Source organism: Chrysemys picta, chromosome 9, assembly GCF_011386835.1.
Source record: "Chrysemys picta bellii isolate R12L10 chromosome 9, ASM1138683v2, whole genome shotgun sequence".
Classification (NCBI taxonomy): Eukaryota; Metazoa; Chordata; order Testudines; family Emydidae; genus Chrysemys; species Chrysemys picta.
The window spans coordinates 5,286,027-5,302,022 of NC_088799.1; the positions used below are offsets into that span (position 1 = coordinate 5,286,027).

The 15,996-nt window shown below is 63.0% G+C and overlaps 2 protein-coding genes across 3 annotated transcripts in view; both read left to right on the forward strand.

Annotated features, from left to right (window-relative positions):
- Nucleotides 1–15,996, forward strand: part of FYTTD1 (forty-two-three domain containing 1) — a 208,279-nt gene that overhangs the window by 5,719 nt on the left and 186,564 nt on the right. The gene's annotated exons all lie outside the window — the stretch shown is intronic.
- Nucleotides 1–15,996, forward strand: part of TNK2 (tyrosine kinase non receptor 2) — an 82,301-nt gene that overhangs the window by 5,071 nt on the left and 61,234 nt on the right. The window contains exon 2 of one of the 2 annotated variants that reach the window (XM_042843906.2): nucleotides 9,532–9,832. The gene's annotated coding sequence lies outside the window, so the exon portion shown is untranslated. The remainder of the gene's footprint in view (nucleotides 1–9,531; nucleotides 9,833–15,996) is intronic. The other variant, XM_042843907.2, reaches the window with a different exon arrangement.

Genomic DNA, 15,996 nt, shown 5'->3' on the forward strand with positions numbered 1-15,996 from the left:
CTGGCTCTGTCATGGACTCCCTCCATCCAGTTGCTGCCTGCTGGTGCCTCAGTTTCCCCGTCTGTAGCAGGGTAATCCTGGGGCTATTTACTCCTGGGGTGCTGAGCGAGTGCATCAGTGGCTGTGGCAGGGCCGTTAGCGCAGGGAGCTCCGGCTAAGGCCTGCTCCTGCTCCCGCTGAAGCCAATTCAGTCTCTGAGATAGCAGCCAGCCCTGAGCAGAGCCAGCCCTGAGCAGAGCCAGCCGCTGCTGCTCGTCCAGCCTCGGGGTTCCTTTGAGAGAAGGGTGCTGCTGGCTCCTGTGATGCTGAGGCAGAGCTCAGACACCACTGCGCTGGCTTGGCCCCATGCCCTCCATTCCTCTGCTGGGCGGGAAGGCCTGGACTTGGGCTCAGATAAGAGGAGATAAAGGAGCCTGTTTATAGCCCTCGGGCTGAGCCAGTCACCTGTCTTCTGCCCCGGATACCTCCTCTGTGCCGGTCGGCGTGGGGAGAAGAGTCCAGCTTACAATCCACGCTCAGAGAGGCTGATTCAGGAGCACTGAGCTTGTTTCTGCACAGCCGTGCACCTTGTGCAGCGTCCTGTGGTGGGCAGATAGGAAACAAAGGGTAGGTATAAATGGTCAGTTTTCAGAATGGAGAGAGGTAAATAGTGGTGTCCCCCAGGGGTCTGTACTGGGCCCAGTCCTATTCAACATATTCATAAATGAGCTGGAAAAAGGGGTAAACAGTGAGGTGGCAAAATTTGCAGATGATACAAAACTACTCAAGATAGTTAAGTCCCAGGCAGACTGCCAAGAGCTACAAAAGGATCTCGCAAAACTGGGTGACTGGGCAACAAAATGGCAGATGAAATTCAATGTTGATAAATGCAAAGTAATACACATTGGAAAACATAATCCTAACTATACATATAAAATGATGGGGTCTAAATTAGCTATTACCACTCAAGAGAGAGATCTTGGAGTCATTGTAGATAGTTCTCTGAAAACATCCACTCAATGTGCAGCAGCAGTCAAAAAAGCGAACAGAATGTTGGGAATCATTAAGAAAGGGCTAGAAAATAGGACTGAAAATATCATGTTGCCTCTAGATAAATCCATGGTACGCCCACAGCTTGAATACTGTGTGCAGATGTGGTTGCCCCATCTCAAAAAAGATGTATTGGAAAAGGTTCAGAAAAGGGCAACAAAAATGATTAGGGATATGGAACGGCTTCCATATGAGGAGAGATTAATAAGACTGGGACTTTTCAGCTTGGAAAAGAGACGGTTAAGGGGAGATATGATAGAAGTCTATAAAATCATGACTGGTGTGGAGAAAGTAGATAAGGAAGTGGTGTTGTTTACTCCTCATAACACAAGAACTAGGCATCACCAAATGAAATTAATAGGCAGCAGGTTTAAAACAAACAAAAGGAAATATTTCTTCACATAACGCACAGTCAACCTGTTGAACTCCTTGCCAGAGGATGTTGTGAAGGCCAAGACTATAACAGGGTTCAAAAAAGACCAAAATAAGTTCATGGAGGATAGGTCCATCAATGGCTATTAGCCAGGATGGGCAGGGATGGTGTCCCTAACCTCTGTTTGCCAGAGGCTGGGAATGGGTGATAGGGGATGGATCACTTGATGATTCCCTGTTCTGTTCATTCCCTCTGGGGCACCTGGCATTGGCCACTGGCGGAAGACAGGACACTGGGCTAGATGGACCTTTGGTCTGACACAGTCTGGCTGTTCTTATGCTGCTCCTGCCTGTGTGTTACTGTAGGGTTGCTTGTAAGTGCTCGCTGGGCTGCTTTCGCTGCTTGTTAGCATTGCTCCCAAGGCAGCTCTGTGCACGGGGGTTACTGAGGGCTGCCCAGGAGCTCTGCAGGTTCATGGGGGAGTTATTGCCGGGCTGTTTGGCAGGCCTGAGCTGTGGGGCGTGTCCAGCTGCATTGGTTTGACGAGTTAGTCTTTCTGGAGCTGTTTAGTGTGTGTGCACCACTTGTGGAATGGTTTGCGGGGTGTGTGTGTGTGGGGGGGGGGATGCTCACACTAATTGTGCAATGGCATGTGGACTGTGTGCGTACATGCCACTGCCTGTGCAATGGCATGTGAGGTGCGTGTATGTGCACATTGCTTGTGTAATGGTGTGTGTGTGTACTAGTGCAATGGCATGTGGGGTGTGTGCACACCCACCGCTTGTGCAGTGTGTGTGTGTGCACCTTGCTTGTGCAATGGTGTGTAAGGTGTGTATGCGTTTCTTGCGCAATGGGGTGGAGTGCATGTGCACACTGCTTACATAATGGCATGCGGGATGTGTGCACTGCTTGTGCAATGGCGTGTGTGTGCACCTGCTGCTGACACACCCCTGGCTGATCACATTCAAGGTTCCAGCAAGGTTATTTTCAAAAGCTGTTTTCTGTTGTGATTGCACTATTGAAAATCATTCAGCGGCTGGACCAGGGTGTTAAATGGAAACAGCCTCTGTTTTGCTTTGCGAGGGGTTTGTTTTTCCTAGAGAGGAACACGCTTTGTAGCTTTTGTCACACACCAGGGGCTCCTTGCATCCCTCCTTCCCCCAACTCCATATGTGCCACCTCCCATCCCCCTCTATTTCAGGGACTCCCACAGGCCCTATTCTGCTCTTTATGCCAGGGGCTGTGCCCCCTAGTCTCCCCTCCATTCCCCTTCTGAAGGGTCCCCTGATCTGCCCCCGGGGTCATGGGCTCTATGTTGCCTTCATTCCCTCCTCTGTTACATGTCAGGGGCTCTGTCTCCCTCATGTCCCCTATTCGCCCCCTTCCCCCATTAGTTCTTTCCTTCCTTTCTGGAAGTGAAGTCACTCAGGATGTCAACAGTTTAACTCTGTTGGGAAGATCAGCAGAGCTGAGTTTGGGGAGGAGGGTGTTAGTGTCTGGCTGCCTTCCCACATAACTGGTGCTTTGATCTGTAGACTGTTACAGAGGGGGTTGAAGCTGATGGGCGTGTTAACCAGGTGACCAGGGCTCTGTGTATCCCCACTTCCCCTTCCAAGCCCCCCCCCCCTTCCCGGCAAATTGGGAGAGTTCTGCCCCTTGATGCCTGGAACGTGCCCGGGTGCTTTGGAATCGGTCGGTTGCTGGGGGAGCCTCTGGTCTGAGCCACACAGCTTGTCAGACGATAGGATCGTAAAGGTCCGGTCCGCTGGCCTGAGTCTGACTCCTTTACACGAGGAAGGATGGAAGTGACTGTTTCTGGGATTTGGCTTGTTTCAGTGGAGTTGTGCAGCCATTGCAATGTGAAGCCGCAAAGCTGAGGGCAGGGTGAGATGCCAAGGGACCCCTCGGGGAAATGACTGTCGGTGGGGTTCAGGGCAGTTGGAGCCTGCAGCTGGATAACCATATTGCTGATGTAGGGTAGTTCAGCAAGCTAAGGTATGGGTGAGCAAGCCCCATGCTTCAGGGCCAGTGGGTGCAGGGGTCAGGAATCCTGCCCCCTTGTGCAGCCTTGCCCAATTGTCCTGCTTCACCGTGAGCCTGTGTCCCGTCCATCATCTCCCCCCACTTCCCCCCCAGCGTGTGTTGCTGGCAGAAGGTCAGGTGATCCAGTGCTCTGACTGGTCTGGCGAACCCTGTGTGCCTAGGGCAGTCTGATAGCCGGAGGAGAGCCGTGCTTGGTGCTTGTCAAGCAGTCTTCCCCCCACCCCCCTCCATTCCCGTCTGAGCCTTGCCCTCTCTTCCTGGAGATGGCCCTCAATGGTGTCGTGTCACATGGTGCGCTGGCAGGTGCTGAGCGCCCTCGCTCCTCAGGGAAGCTGCTGGGAGTCGAAGGCACCCAGCACCTTGCAGGATCACAGGACAGAAGAACGGCCGTGCTGGGTCCGAGCAACGGTCCTTGTAGCCCGGCATCCTGTCTCTGACAGTGGCTGGGGCTACATGCCTCAGAGGGGATGAACAGAACAGGGCAAGTGAGTGATCCAGTCCCAGCTTCTGGCCGACCGAGGCTTAGGAGCATGGGGTTGTGTCCCGGACCATGCATGGACCTCTGTCAGCCGGGGGGCTGTGGAGGTAACTCTCCCGAGGCAACCCCGGGGGAGTCTGTAGCCCCCTGTGGGCTCTGGGTTTGTCTCTCCCCCTCGTGGCCTTTTTGCACCACTGCCCTTCGCACGCGATCTCGGCAGAAAGCCCCTTTGTGGCTCTGTCTCCCGGGGCCGGAGCAGAGACAAAGGGGCCCTTCTCCCCCTGGCAGCGAGTGGGAAGCGAAGCAGGCGCGGTCTGGCTCCTGCTCCCCGGGAATGGCCCTGGCAGAAGGGTAGGCAGGGGAGTGAGAAGGCGGCTTGGGGCTGGTGGTGGTCCTGATGTTGGCATTCTAGGCTGGGGTGGGGTGGCCATTCCACGTGCTCCATAGGATGTGTCTGCTCCCAGGAGCAGCAGTCCTGGTGTGTTGCTTCCAGCGTAGTGCCCTCCCCCGTGCTCTGGTCTCTGTTCATTCCCTGGCCTTCCTGGCTCTTGACTCCTGGTCCCCTGTGGTGCCGATCTGATCCCCTGCTGCACGAAATTGTCCTTCGCCCTCTAGTGCTGCTGATGGCAGCCGCCTGGCCGGGGGTGTCGTCTCTCTGCTCCCCAAAGGTTCCACTTTTGGGCTGTGGAGGAGGAAGTGTTTCCCACTGGTGGCCCCAGTGGATCTAGCTGGCAAAGCCCCTGCACCGCCCAGCTTGTCGGGGTGCTGGGAGTGTGTCCTACAGCTGGGCGCTCTCCCTTGGCAGCTGGCAGCCGTTTGTGGGTGCCAACGTGCTGTGGTCACTAGTCTGTGACTAGCTGGGCTGAGAGCCACCAAGCACCATGCTAGTGTGGCCGGGCCAGCAAGCCGCAAGGGGGCACGCCTGACCCAGGCTGGATTTGAACTGGCAGCTGGGAGGTGAGAGGACTAACGCCAAGCCATGCCGGCGAGCCCACCGGTGCCCCTCGTGCCATGTGAGCTGCTGGGGGAGGGAGTGTGTGTAGGTCTCTGCCTGGGCCCACTGTCCCGCCTGGTCCAGGAGGGGAGTGCTCGTCCCCCAGCGGGCATGGCTGACTGGGTGGAAGGCCAGACTTGGGCTCTCTGTTACCCTGAGCAGGTCCCTGCCCCTCCCTGTGCCGGGGGTGTGTGTGTGTGACGCTGCCCTGCCCCTCGGTGCTGGCGAGGCCGGTCAGTGCCAGGCAGCAGACGCTCTAGGGGCGGTCACCACTGCCTTGGGGCCTGAGCTTGGCAGCATCGCCCAGTGTGGGCTGCGGGCTCCAGTCAGGTGGGGAACACGGGTGGTTGGAGCAGTGGGGCGGCTCGGGCAGTACCATGGGGCGGGGGGAGGAGGGGAGGCAGTAGACAGGACCTAGCGGGGCTTTTCCCTCTCCAGCACCTCCGGGGATGGTGCAAGAGCAGACGCCGGGGGCTGTGATCATCCCTTAGAACCCCCCTGCGCCCCCATTTCCATGTGTGGCACATCCCTGCCCCTCCCCCCACGAGGCTGCCAGGCGCGCGCGCTCCCCCTCCGGTGCGAAGTGGCTGAGCGCCGTGCAGCGCCGGGGTGGGCAGGAAGCCGGGGGCATGAGCTGTTGGTGCTGCGGGGCGCTGGGCAGGGCGGCTGGCGCAGGAGCAGGTCTGAACTTCCCCGGGTGGGCGGAGAGGGGAGCTGGGGTGGGGGGGGGATTCGGTGGGCGGAGTCTGTGTCGGTAACGTGGAGACTGGCTCCCCCAGCCCGGCCTTGGGCTGCAGGGTGCTGCATGGGCAGGGTTGCTCCCCAGTGCTGCAGGGGCCTGGGGGTGTAGCAGCTTCCAGTCCCCTCCCTTGGGCACAGCCCCGTGGGTGCCCTCAGGAGCCCCTGCACTGCCTGGCTTGTCGGGGGGGGGGGGGGGGGAGGAAGCTGTCCCACCTGGCCCCCTCCAGCCCCCCCTCCCCCCGGCTGAGATGCCACAACCCCATTCCTGGCTCGTTCCAGGGTCATTCGGCTGACTGCCGCCGTGATAGCGCAAGCCATGGCTGGGGGGACTGGGCGGGGAGAAGGCTGGAGGGATCTCCTGTCTTCCGGCTGAATTGGGCTGGGGCCCCAGGCCTGGTCTGGCCCCCTGGCCGGGCGGGAGAGCCGGACCCAGAGCTGTGCCCTGAACGCCCTGACACTCCCGCTGTGGCTAGTGGGAATGGGCAGCTTAGAACTGCTTGGGAACAGATCCCTGCCAGGGTGGGGCTTTGCCCCCCGAACCAGCCTTCTCTGCCCTCGGGGGGCCCACCACCAGCCTGGGGCACTGGAGGGGGCTCTGGGGTTCTCTGCTGCCTGGCAGGCCCAGGGTACGTGGCTCTCCTGGGCTGGGCTGCAGCCGGAACTGCTGGGAGGGGAAGTGGGTGGAACTGCGGTGAGGGCATTCAGGGCACGGTGAGATGCGGGGGCAGTGCCAGGCAGCATGGTCAGGGTCCCCCCAGGGGCGCTGTCTGGCACCTGCCTGTGCCTTCCTGGCCCAACCTCTGCCCCCCAGCCAGGCCTGGGGCTCTGCCTTGCCCCCCCTGTGTCTCCAGGACAGTGGGGGGTGTGGGTGTGCACTGCCTTCTAGTGGCAGGGCCAGGAGCAAGGCCCTGGGGCAGAGACCTGTGGCTTAGCGCCCAAGGCCCTGGCCTACGTGTGACATTGCTGGTGCCCCCAGTGCCCATGTATGCTGCATGGGCAGTTGGATGGTGGGTTCGAGGCTCTTGTGTCACCACTGGGGCTTGTCCCCTGGCAGCCATACCCCTAGGGCTCTCTGTGTCCGGATGCCCTGAACAGCACGTGGCAGTGCCCTGGCCCGCAAGGCCCTGTCTGCATCCAACCTGGAACCACCAGCAAAGGGGCCCGTGGTCCTGGCTGGCTGGGGTTACACTGTCTCTTTAAGAGCCCCGACTGCTGAACAGATGTGCACTGAGCCTGAGCCTTTCATCTCCACCCTCGGCAACTTCCTTTCCTTTCCCCTGGCCCCTCTGGGGCTCCTGTGGGTGGGGCCTCCTGCCTGGGGGATGGGCGACTAGCCAGGGGCCACTCCTGTCTACATGGACCCAGAGGCGTTTGGATCCCAGCTGGTACCAGTCAGAGACCTTGGGCTGATCCTGCCCGGGGAGGGGGAAGGAAGGAGACCCGATGGGGAGGGGACTGGGGTGCTCCCTGCTCCTTCCTGTGGGACCTGAGTTGAGCCAGTCCATTCTCAGCAGCCCCTGGGAGCCCCAGCCCTGCAGCAGCCGCCTGGTGCCAGGTGCTGTACGCTGTGCTCCCTGTTCCAGAGCTGACTGTCTGGCCTGTGCACCGGCTCCCACCTGGTGAGTGGGGGCGAGACATTCCCACCTCCTGGGGGCACTGTGGGGCTCGGCCCATCAGTGACGCTGCGGGGCCCTATCCGTATTCAGCTCAGGCCCCAGAGCCTCTGTGTGACTGGGGGAGGGGCTGGGCCAAGAGGGGTTTTGTGGGAATTGAACACGTCTTCACCAAGAGCTTCTCACTCCAAGGTGAGTGTCTGCCCCAGAGACCCCCCCCCCGCCACTGCTGGGTGAGCCGCAGCCCTGGAGAGGCTGCTCCTGTCTGGCCATGGGGGCCCGCTGGACCCCGCGCAGCCTCCCGTGGGCAGATCTCCCCTCGCCCAGCTGGGGGGCTGGGGATTTCATGCAGCAGTCCCAGCGTGTGCGCTACCAGCAGCATCCCGGACCTGAGTGACCGGCTTGGTGCGGAGGCTGGTGCTGGCTGACGAGTGGGATTCTCACCTCGTCTGGACAGGGGCCAGCAGCAGCGGAGGACATGGGCCTATTAATTAGCAGCAGCAGTAATTGGTGCAGCTACACTAGGGGGGAGAGGAGGGGGAAGGGCGGGAGAGAGATGCTGAGTCTGCCTGGGTTCATCCTCCAGGCTCTGCCTGTGTGGAGGGAGTGAGGGGCACTGGCAGAGCTGGGGGGGCGCCCAGGGCTGGGCTTGCAGGGGCTGTGGGTTGGGAGTGAGGGGCCCTGGCAGAGCTGTGGGGGAGCCCAGGGCTGGGCTAGCAGGGGCTGTGGGTTGGGAGTGAGGGGCCCTGGCAGAGCTGGGGGGGCGCCCAGGGCTGGGCTTGCAGGGGCTGTGGGTTGGGAGTGAGGGGCCCTGGCAGAGCTGTGGGGGAGCCCAGGGCTGGGCTAGCAGGGGCTGTGGGTTGGGAGTGAGGGGCCCTGGCAGAGCTGGGGGGGCGCCCAGGGCTGGGCTAGCAGGGGCTGTGGGTTGGGAGTGAGGGGCCCTGGCAGAGCTTGGGGGGCGCCCAGGGCTGGGCTAGCAGGGGCTGCGGGTTGGGAGTGAGGGGCCCTGGCAGAGCTGGGGGGGCGCCCAGGGCTGGGATGGGGGGGGGCTACGGGGAGCACCGGCAGAGCTGGATGTGGGGAGCAGACCCTCTCTCCCCTCTAACCAGACCTCTTGGCCCTTTGCTGCCAGGAACAGACCGGCCCCTTCCTCTCCCTGTTCCTGAGGCCCTGGCAGGGTCCCTGAGCGCTGGCTTGGGTGGGGGTGGCTGAGCCACGGCTCCCCCAGTGCTGGGAGCAGAGACAGGACGTCCCAGCCGATCCGGCCAGGGCCCTGAGCCAAAGAGGGGTTGTGTGAGAGCCCCTGATGTGGGGGGGAGGGACTCCTCTGGGGGTGAGCCCCCACCCAGTCAAGGGCAAATGCCGGAGCCCAGCTCTGCCCCTCCCCCCGTTGGACAATGATGAGCTCATTGCAGAGCTGACGAGGGAGGGCAGGGGGCCGTTTGTGGCCGGCAGCTGAGCCATGACCTTGGCCGCAGCCTCTGCCATACAGCCAGGCTCTCCCCGCCCCATCAGTGCCCCCATGGTGGCCGGGTCCCGGCTGGCTGCTCAGAGGCGGGTGGAGATCCCTGGCCATCGCCAGCCGCGCACGCTGCAGGGAGATTGCTGGTGGCTGCGGTGGGCTGCCCGGGTAGGGGACAGCCGGGGCAGGCCTCATCCCAGGGGTGGGGGCCAGTGCTCCCCTCCTCCCCCGTGGTGTGCATGAGGCTGTGCTCCGTCCCACAGGGGCTGCGTGCCAGGGCTGCCGACTGGCCAGGCAGAGCGGGGCTCGGGGGGGGGGGTACAAAGGGGGATCCTGATTCCTCTCCACCGGGGTCCCATGGCCTGGCTCTGCCCTGCCGCTGGAGCAGCCCTGTCTGTACGTTCGGCCCCGGGCAGGGCTGGAGGGGTCCGTGAGTCTAGGACCCTCCCTCCCCATGCCAGGCATCCCTGTTTGCATTGGCACCTTGGCATGCCTGGGGCCAGCTGCAAGGCGCCCGCCTGTCTCTGCCAGAGCCAACGAGCAGGTGCTGGGTTCGAGTCCAGTCCCTGCTCCCTCTTCAAATGGGGTTGGGGGGGTGGCACTTCCCTTGAGGGGCTGGTTTCCCTCTGGGGTCGGTGCCTGGGTAGTGGGGGGCTTTGGCATGGAATCATCCCGGCCAGGCAGTGACTCCGCTCCGCCCCCTGGTGGCTCCGGGTGGCAGCGCCCTCGCTGCGGAGCATGACGCTGTGCCCAGCCTGAGATGTGCCCTGACACCGGGATCTCTTTTCTCTCTTCCAGACTGAGCCTGGCTGAGCCCATGGGCTGGAGCAGCCAGGCCCCCTCCCTCGACGGACGTGCTGGTGAGTCGCAGGGCGCCAGCCTCTGGATCGTGCTGGGACCCCCCTGGGAAGCGGATGGGCCGGGATTAGAGCTGCTTTAGGACTTGGCGGGGGGGGCCCCAGTCCTCTGTACAACTCAAAAGACTCCGGGAGAGGCAGAAACGGACTCCCTTCCCCCCCCCCCCCCGGAATATCCCCGCCCCCCCTCTGACCAGCCCCCTGGGGTTGTGGAGCCAGACGGAGCAGCGCCCCAGCCTCAGGTAGGGCCCTCCACTGCACTGTACTGCCAGCCTTCCCGCGCTCACCAGAGACCCCTCCCCACCCGCAGGCCGGCAGCACCAGTGCCAGCTGGGAGCAGCCTCACCAGGCCAACGGGGCACCGGACACTGGCATGGATACGGAGGGGCTTGGTGTAACTGAGATCAGGCTCTGGGCTGGGGTCCCTGGGGGGCTGGGGGTCTCTGCTGCCTGTTTCTCCCCAGGTCCAGGGCCTAGCAGGGTGTGATTGGGCCGGGCTAGCTGCTCAGGTGGGCGAAGGAAGCGCAGCGCTCCTGTTTTCTGTTCACTCTCTGGGCTGGTTGTTTGGTTCCCCCCCCTCCCCCCCCCAGCCTCTGCCCACCCTCCATCCGGCTGGTCGGTGCCGGTGCTTGGGACGGTATCACAAGCTGAGTGAAGTGCGCCCTCCTGTGGCCAAGCAGGAAGGTGCCCAACTGAAGCTAGCTCTGTGCCGAGTGGGGCACCCGCGCCAGGGTGGTGCCGTACCCGGCTCTGGACTGGTGGGAGTTGCCTGTTTGCAGGTTCTGGGCTGGCTCCCAGCAGCCCCCACTGGAGCTCTCCTTCCCCGGGGCGACCGTCACACCAGCCCTTGGTGCGGCATTTGTGACTCAGGCCTTGTCACACCGCATCCCTGCCTGCCAGTCGGCTTGTCCTGCTCCGTCCGTAGCGCTGTGGGCTGGGGTCAGGGCTGGGCTTGGGAGACGACTGAGGGCAACCCAGCTGCTCAGGGCATGGTGGGGGAGTTTCCTTGGGGGCCCGCTCTCCTTAGTGTGACGCCAGAGATGCTGGATGGCCAGGAGTGGAGCAGGACGCACTCCCCGGGCAATTGGTACTGGCCCCCATGCCCAGTGTGACGCCAGGGGGCACTGTGCTGCAGGGAATGGGGGGTGGGGGAGGCTCCATAAGGGGTTCTCTCTCAAGCAGTGCTGGCCCCAGTGCAGTGCTAGGGGGTGCTGTGGTGCAGGGAGTGGGGCCTGGAGGCTCAGTGGGGGGGGCTTTCAGCAGTACTGACCTCCATGCCAAGAGTGATGCCAGGAGGTGCTGTGCTGCAGGCAGTGGGGGGGTGGGGGGGACTCTCGGGGTATTGGGACTCAGTAGGGGGCACTCTCAGGCAGTGGCAGGGGGCTCAGTAGGGGGTGCTCTCAGGAGGGGCTGGCCCCCATGCGGCGTGGGGGGTGCCATGCTATTGGAGGGTCCATCTTTTGGCTGAGATTTAATGCTGGCCGTGACTGACTGTGGTGAAAGATGCCGCTTTTTGCGAAGGCGCATTCGCTAGCCGAGCGCACGGGCCAGGCGCCAGCCCCTGAAGTTACTGGCTGCTTGTGTAACTTCCTCTGCAGCTCCAGCATCCCAACGAATGGCTGACACCTTGCGCTGCCTCCTACTGGGTGGAATCAGAACGGCCCTGCTGTGGGTCAGAACCCCCTTACTGCTTACAGTTAATGGAGAGTCTCCTTAGGCCTGGGCTTTTGGAGCAGGAGGGTCTGCGCTCTGTCCCTGTTGGTGCCAGGGAGTCCCGGGCGGCCGTGCTGGGTGGCACAGGGCCGGCCCTGGAGCCCTAGACTGCTCCTGATTTATTAGTGGCGTCTCCTTCCTGTCCTGTCCGTGGTTTCTGCAGCTGTTGGGCAGGTGCTGCATTCCGCCCTGGTGGTGGAGACGACCTCCTGTGCATACCAGGTTTTCAAGGCGCTTTGGCCTGGGAAAGAGCCCTAGAACCGGATCTACCTGCCCCACTCGCTCCCGCGCCTGCTGGTGGCCTCTCAGACCGGCTGCCTCCTTGAGCCACTGCCTGGCTTCTGGCGCTGCTGGGGGGGTGGGGCATTTGGGGCAGGGGGAGGGTTGGGCTGTTTCTTAAAACAGTGAATCCCTTCCTGGAACCCCCCTCCCCACCCCGGGCGCTGATCCCGCTGCTGTGCGTAGGCAGGGTGAACAGACCACATTGGATTAGTAAGGGGGTGGGAACAACTGATTTAAAGTCTCTCCCCCCCCCCCCCCCCCCCGAGCCTGTTGACAGCACCCTGGCCCCAGCGTTTGCCACAAGAACTGCTGCCGGTCAGGGTATTTCCCAAGCAGCAAACCCAAAGTGCTGGGCCAGGTCCTGCCTCAGACGCAGAGGGGCCGTGGCCGGGTGGGTGAGACTGGGCGCTGGGCTGCGACGACTCTCCCTTGCCACAGAGAATCAGCCAGCCAGCGTCCTCTCCTGGGAGCCGTGTGCTGGTTCGGAGGCTTTGCTGCACTTGAGGCCCAGAAGTCAGGACAGCTTCGTGGCTGCCAGTGTGCTGCCCCGAAACCTGCCTTCTGCTCCAGAAGTACAGGCCCCTGCTGTGCAAACGAAGGGAGAATCGCCACTTGCAATACAGGGCCTGTGACACACAGTTGAGCAGTACTGATTCCATCCATGCATGCATGCTCCCTCCCCCTTGTGTGGGGCTGGGGACTGGTGCCCTCTGCACAGGACAGGGACAGTGGCAGGCAAACTTCCCTCATCCAGCCCTGCAATAGAGGGACCCTGTGCCACCTTGGGGGGGCCAGTCTTCAGAGCCCACCCAGCCCTTGGCCACTCTGCAATGGCCATCAGCAAGGAGAGGGGTTGTCAGGGACTCAGCTGGGATACAGCCGGGCACCTCAGCAGCTGCAAGGCTCCCCACCCGTTCCCGGCCCCTGGAGCCAGCCAGGGCACACCTTGGGGTTAGCGGAGGGGGCATTGGGCAGTGGCTGGGCAGCCACGTCTGAGATCTGAGCTGCTCTGCGTCAGGCGCGGGGTCCCACATGGCACCAGCCTGTGGGCTGCGGGGAGGATGGGGGCGGGGGGGTCCTGGACATGTCCCGTTCCCCCCTTTCCCCCGTTGGGGACTTCCCCCAGACTAATCTGCTGTGGGGATTGCCGGTGCCCATCTCTCGGTCCCTCTGCAGGCAAAGGGAGGGGCACCGGACTGCCAGCCAGCCCCTGGACCCTTGCCTCCCTCAAATCCCTTCCATATGCAGAGCTGTACGTTGCAAGCGGCTTGGGGCTGGCTCGTCCTGGGTGTGGATGGGGGCACAGGGCAGGCTGCAGCCCTCTCCTCGGCTCACAGGTTCCTCTGTCGCCCTGGCTGGCAGGAGCGGTGGCGCTTCCTCCAGCCCCTTTCAAGTGTGTGTCGCACCCTACATTGTATCCCTTCTGCTGTGCGCCGCATGCAACCTCCCCACTCTGCCGACTGCTGCCTGGGGTGCCCGGACTTCCACCCGCTCTGCACTGCCCGCCCCACAGGCCGTCCCTACCCCCGGAGCACCCCCTAGTGCTGTGTTGGAGCCGGGGCTGAGGCGCCGACCCACCAAGCTGGCTGCTCGGAGAGGAAGGGGCATAGACATGGAGCCCGAAATGGTGCCAGGCATTCTCCTCTCTTCCCCATCGCCCGCTGGTGGCTCGCCCAGCACTTAGGATGGGGCATGGGGCCGTGGGCTTGCATGCGCCATAGCTCCTGGGTGAGCGTAGCCAGAGCTGCTGAGCCCTGGGATTTCCTGGGAATGGGGCGCCGGGGGCGGATCCTAGCGTGCTGCTCCGTGCAGATGGGTCAGGGCCGGGCCCTGTCTGCCCACCCGCTTTCCACAGCACAGAGATCAGGGCTCCGTCTAGCCCCTTTAGAGCCCATCTCCCTGGTACATTGCCCACTGCCAGCCAGCCTGCAGAGCCTGGCACCTGCTCCCCTGCCCCCCTCCTTAGGGTTCGTACCCGCCATGCAGGGTTCTCCCCGGGGGCTGGACTGTCCTAGCTCTTCCAGCACCCCGTGGGAGCAGCAGTGCTGTCATTAATCATTGGTAACATATTAACGACCCCTAGTGCCCATGGGGGTGAGGGGTCAGCATCCCTGGGGGCCGGGGCTGCCCAGGACCCAGCTTGGGGGTGGCTACCCACACAGCACACCTGGGACCAGTGGGTACTTGGCTGTTGTAGTGCCCATTGTCCGGTCCCCTCCCCTATGCCTGGGGAGCTGTACGAGGCAGGGCGACCCCCGGCCCACTGACAGACACGAGAGCCGGGCATCCCAGGGGGCGGTGGCACCATGCTGCCAGCTGAGCTGCCCCAGGTGCCCACAGCTCTGCTGGGGCTCAGCGGCAGTGGGTGGGGGGACAGCTCCCCTGGTGCTGTGGGGAAGATAACGCCTCGGGGCCTGTGTGCCATATGGGCCGTGGAGGGGACTGTCTGCATGTGCCTTTGCTGCACCACGGGGAGTCCCCCAAGCTGCCGAGCTGAGCGCGGCCCATGGGGAGGGGGCTGTGGGGACCCAGCTTCTGTAAGCCAGCGGCTCTTCACCCAGGTGCCCACTCCCCTCCCAGCAGTGGGGCGCCGGATTCCACGACGGGATGTCAGTGTGTTGTGGGCAGTGGGGCCTGGGGAGGATGGATCCGTGGGGCACCTCCTAGGGGCGGGTATGAGGGGCTGCTGGAGCCAGGGCAGTGCCGCCTACCCCTGCTGTATCCAGGGAGCAGGTCAGCAGCGCCCTCCTGGGCCGGCACAGCTCCCCTGTCGGGGGTCCCCTCAGACGGGGGTAGGGTGACCAGACAGCAAATGTGAAAAATCGGGACAGGGGGTGGGGGGTAATAGGAGCCTATATAAGAAAAAGACCCCAAAATCGGGACTGTCCCGATAAAATCGGGACATCTGGTCACCCTAGACGGGGGGCAGGGAGCTCGCGGGCAGCAGGGGATGTTAGGGCGGGCGTGGGATTGGCCCTGTGTCACTGCGGGCGAGTGGGGCTTGTTCTGCATGGTCCCCTCTCGCCGCCGGATGGTGGAGTCATCGCAGGCCAGTGTCCCTTTGGCTCCCGGCTCCATGACTCACCAGCGCCCGTGGGCGGTGTGGGCAGCCTGTGGGTGTCGCTTGCCGGAGAGGTGACCCGACCAGCGGGGCTCGTGGCAGAGCCGGCTCCCCGGGGAGTGTCCCTGAAACTCTGCCTGGCCCTGCCCCGGGAATGAATGGCCTGTTCTAGCTGCTGAGCTCACTGCCATGTGACCAGCCACCCGAGAGTGGCAGACTGTAAACAAACGGCAGCCGGCTGTGCCACTGAGCCCTGGGACTCCAGCCCTGGCTGGCGAGATGCAGGAGGTGAGTGGTGATGCGCCAGCCCCGCCCCCCCTCCCCCCCCAGTGCCGGCTGCACCAGGTCCTCTGCCTGTGAGCTCCCTGCCACCCGTCCGAGGGGACCCCTGCTCGCAGGCCCTGGCAAGTTGCTGGGGATTTTAAATAGCCCCCTGTGCCGGGGATGTGACCGGAGCCTGAAACTGACCAGGCTGGGTTGCTGGCATTGCCTCGCATGCCAGGGGAGCAGGACCCCCCACCCCCGAAGTGAGTGACACCCGGAGGGTTTGCAGTGACCATGGTGGGAGTGTAACAGATGGATCTTATCCTGGTGCTGCGTGGGGAGCAGTGGGGTTTGAAGCGTGGCAGGCAGGGGGTGGGCTGCGCACAAGGTAGTGGTGTGGGACAGGACATGTGAGGCGGGTGGTGTCTGGCTGCCTCTGGGCTAGTTAGTGAATCTCTGTTCCCAGTGGTGGCAGGCGGGTGGGTGTCTGGGGAGGAGCTGGCCCTCGGCGATGCTCTCCTTGGTTTGCCGTGGGGGTAGGAGTTAGCTGTCTGATGGGACATCTGGGCCCCACATTGCAGGGACCCCTCACAGGCACCGTCAGTAGATGGGCTCAGCTGAATGGGCCACAAGGGCCGAGCTACCCTCTGCCCCCAGGAGGGGCTGGGTGCGGGGGCCGTTTGCTGGGCCGGGCTGGGGCACGTTCACTTGGTGTTTGATAGTAGCCCCCGCCGACCCCGCTTGCTGCCGGGCAGGCGAGGTGTCCATCCCCATACTCTGCCTGTCAGGTCAGAGCTGGCATAGCACACGTGTAAGTCATGGCTGCTTGGCATGCCAGTGCTGTGACACACGTGTGCAGACAGGATGCGTCTCACCAGCTTGTTACAGCCCCCGGGGCTTTTCCCTGGCTCAGCGGTGAGCTCAGTCCTGTGGGATGAGGGGAAGAGACCGGGAAGCTGGGGTGCTCTCCACGCTGCCTGCCTGCTAGCACCCCCGTGCCAGGGACGCCCTTGGATGACGTGCAGAAGAAAGGCCCCTGAGCCTGGCTCTTCCCAGCTCCCCATTGGCCATTTCTCCCCCCCCCCC